The sequence below is a fragment of the Chinchilla lanigera genome, unplaced genomic scaffold (assembly GCF_000276665.1).
Source record: "Chinchilla lanigera isolate Chin_1 unplaced genomic scaffold, ChiLan1.0 scaffold00024, whole genome shotgun sequence".
Lineage (NCBI taxonomy): Eukaryota > Metazoa > Chordata > Mammalia > Rodentia > Chinchillidae > Chinchilla > Chinchilla lanigera.
The window spans coordinates 25,730,051-25,734,208 of NW_004955425.1; the positions used below are offsets into that span (position 1 = coordinate 25,730,051).

Consider the following 4,158-nt stretch of genomic DNA (forward strand, 5'->3'; position numbering starts at 1 on the left):
ATTTGGTGGTTTCTAAGTGCTAGTTTGTATTTTAAGTTGCACCAGCAGCATCAAGGACACTTGTTCTGTTTTGGTGCTGTGGCTGAACCCAAGGTTCTTGACCAAGTTAGGAAAGTGTACTCACCTCTGTGCTATATACCTGTCCCTGGAAATTTTATTTTTCAATTAAATTTTAATTTAATTTAATTTAAATCTCTGGTTCCTATTTTCTAGAATTCTAAGCCCCATCTTTTAAAACCAATCTCCAAGTGAATCTGATACCAAACTAGGCATAAAACCCATATAATTCAGCTTCCTATCCAAAGCAGAAACTCTCCCAGTGGAGCCTTAATGGGAATCCCTTCAGCAAAAGATATTCACCTTCTAGAACCTTCTAGAGAGGTGACATGTTTTATTTGTCATTTGTTTTGGAGAGAGGTGAGTACTGAGGATGGAACCTAGAGCCTCACATGCTGGACGGAGCTACACCCCCAGATTGAGGCCACATTTTGTTGACCAGATAAAAGTGGAGCAGGCGCAGTGGCACAGGCCTGTGATCCCAGCAGCACTCAGGAGTCAGAGGCAGGAGGATCACTGTGAGTTCAAGGCCCACATGGGCTACACAGTGCATTCAAGACCAACCTGAACTACATAGCAAGATGCTATTGCAAAAGCCACAAAAAAAAAAAAAAAAAAAAAAAAAATCAGTGGGACTCCTTTGCCCTCCTAAGATCGGATGAGACGGTCCAATCCTAACAAATCAAAGCAAGTCAAGGTTGTGCTCCAGTCCCACAGACTTTGCATTCTTTTATACCAAAAATCTTTCCACACAGATGCTGCCAAGCCCCAATCCTCCTCACCTCATTTAGTTTCCCGCCCAAAAGGCATTGTCACTGTCCCAACTCCACCGGCAGTCACAACTCCTAACCAGAGGTCTGAGTGCTGAAACATTGACACATGAATTCATGAAGGACGTCTCTGCTCTCCTCAGCTCTTTTCACCCACCCTGGGTCTGCTGCCTTGACCGTACTCCTCCCTTCCTGCTCCTCGATGGTGTCCCTACTTCCCCTCACCCTTTTCTGCTCACTCTTCCCTCACAAGCACACCCCCTCCTCTCCTCACCTCGTGATCAGCGCTTCCTTCACTGCTGTAATCCTGTGAAGGCTGATAGCGTTCCTCTCCCAGAAGTTCTCCAATACAAATTCAAACCTGTCAGGACTTCCTCCCAGGCACCGACAGTGTTCTCCATGTGAAAAATTCAGTGACAGATTTTTAAAAAGTGGGGTCTGTGAGCTGGGCGTGGTGGCACATGCCTGTAATCCCAGCACTTGGAAGGCTGAGGCAAGAGGATCGTTTCGAGTTCGAGACCAGCCTGGGTTACAAAGTGAGCTCAAGGCCAGCCTGAACTACATAGCGAGACCCTGTCTCAAAAAGACTCCCCCCAAAAGTGGGGTTTGTATATATCAAAAATCCCTCTGTCTATTGTTTCTATTGATATCCTTAGTCTGGCCTTCAGGAGCTAAAGAGAACATGTTGGTGTGTTCTCTTCCACAGGGCCAAGGCTGCCGAAGACTCCTCCGGCTAAATTCCATGGTTTCTAGTTCCTACTTCTGTATTCTGCGGGTCTTTGGGTAGCATGGTCTCCAGAACTTTTCTCCCTTCTGGTGCTCTTTACTCAGAATCCTGCTAGCTTCCAGTGGGCTTTCTACAGTGCACCGCACACCTGGACACACACCAGCAAGCAGTGGGATTATTACTCTCAAAAATATGGCTGTGATATTCCTACTAATGTATTTAGTGGAATTAGCACCCTGAATGTGTCTTTTTCCTGACCTGAGTTCTGGGTGATTGGGGTTTTGTTAACCTGCCTAATATTTTTGGTCAGAGATAAAGCAATGATGGGTCAGATAATGGTGTAGAGATAATTCTTTTCTTTCTCCTCATTTGACTATACAGTAGTTCAAATTTCAAAATAAATTCTCAGGGATGGCCCTCTGAGAGATTCAGGCTTTATTTTCTAGACCCAGGAGCTATTTATCCTCTAGAGACCATATGCAGTTTTAAAGGAAGTTAAGTTCCTGAAGGACCCTCTATATGATCACATTTTCCAAACAAAAACTCTACTCAGCACACATAAATAAATGGGTTAGCAGTCATTGTCAGAGATTTACTATGGTGAATGTACTGTTCCCCTCTAAAAATAACTTCTTTCTGAGTCAGGCTCCCTTTTCCATTCCTTCCGCGGGGCAAACTCGAGATGCCTGACATTATATTCACTCAGGGTCCAGTGCAGTCAGGTGCTATGTCTCATTCGCTTTTTTTTTTAGAATTAAATCATTTATTGATTACACATGATAATGGATGATGCACAGCTTCAACCCCATCTATCATTGTATCTGGTACCATTATTCAATTTAGATATATAGGATGTGCCGACATTTTTTATAACCAAGTAACTGACTGTTGGCTCAGGTGACATTTCCAATGGTCAAATTCAGAGGCCACGACAGTAACTATCAGTTCAACTACACCAAGGTTTGTGAAGACAGCGGCTTCTTTACCCAAGCAATTGTTAAGGAATTTTAAACAGAACCTGGCATCACCCTGAAGGAATTCTAACTTCACACTGTTGGGGATGTTTACCAAAATGGCTTCAGAGTAGACTAACTTTACACAGCACATTTTCAAAATGACACATTTATTCAGCATCATGATCAGACTATTACATTTAGCAATCAACAGCATGGGTGCAAAAAAAGGTCTACATTAAAACCCTTTGTTGGAATGCTTTATACTTTCCACAGAACAGAAACTAAAATAACCTGTTATACAATTAGTCACAAATACAGTCCTCAAGTTTTTTATCCATACACAGGAGTATTGTCTAAAACATGTCTTCTTTGTAGCAGCGAGGCCCTGCCACCACTGTGCTTGGCTGAGTTCACAAATCTGTTGCAACCTGCAGCTTCCCTGTCACGTCTCTGGCTCTCCTCTCCTGCTAAGCTTTGTTTCCTGGAAGTGTTTAAAAGCTTCTGCCACTGCCACGGCTACTGCTGCTGCTGGAACCACCATAGCCACCTTGATTTCGTGCTTTGGTAAAGTATTGGTCTCCACCACCGTAGGGCCCAGAGCTTATGCCTCCAAAGTTTCCTCCCTTCATGGGTCCAAAACTTGAAGACTGATTGTGGTAACTGCCAAATTCACTGTAGCTTCCACCACCTCCATAACTGCTTCCATCATTACCAAATCCACTGTAGCCATCCCCACTGCCACCACATCCACCTCCACCTCAGCTGCCACCAAAGCCACCTCAACCACTGAAGTTTCCTCTGCAACCAAAACTGTTATTGCCACCAAAACCACCTCCACGGCCACCACCAAAATTTCCAGAGCCTCTTCAACCTCCTTGGCTAAATGAAGCACTGGCCCCTCCTGCTTCCACAGGGCTTTCCTCACTTCACAGTCGTGGCCGTTGACACTGTGGTATTTTTGAGTGAAAATCTTATCCACAGAATCATGGTCGTGAAAGGTTACAAAAGCAAAGCACCTCTTCTTTCCACTGCCTTGGTCAGTCATGATTTCAGTCACTTCGATTTTTCCATACTGTTCAAATAATCTCGTAGGTGATGTTCTCCAGTATCTTCTTTAATGCCACCAACGAAGATCTTCTTCACCATTAAGTGGGCACCTGGTCTTTGAGAATCTTCTCTTGAGACAGCTCTCTTGGTTCCACAACTCTTCCATCCACTTTCTATGTACTCATGGTTGCATCCACCTCCACAATGGTGTAAGTGACAAACCCAAAGCCCCTGGAACGCCTGGTGCTCGGATCTCTCATTACCACACAGTCCGTAAGTGTTCCCCATTGCTCAGAGGGGCTTCTCAGGCTCCTATCGGTGGTCTTGAAGCTCAGCCCACCAGTGAAGAGCTTCCACAGCTGTTCAAGCTCCTTAAGAGACTCTGACTTAGACATGACGGCAGGAAGAGACTGACGATGCTTCCTCCGCAGTGTCCACCAGCAGAAAAAAAGTGCTGTGTCTCATTCAAATGGGCAGGAAACAGTCTGGGCTCAGGCATCTTCCTGGAACATGGAACATGGTCTTTGTAACAGGCACAAACTGGGGTGGCCCTCAGTCACTGTCTTTCCAGCTGTCCATTCAGGCCTGGCCAGAGCCCACT

The 4,158-nt window shown here is 45.0% G+C and overlaps 1 pseudogene; it reads right to left on the reverse strand.

The window, feature by feature from the left end:
* Positions 1–2,665: 2,665 nt before the first annotated feature.
* Positions 2,666–3,952, reverse strand: LOC102028000 (annotated as a pseudogene).
* Between the last annotated feature and the right edge of the window lie 206 nt (positions 3,953–4,158).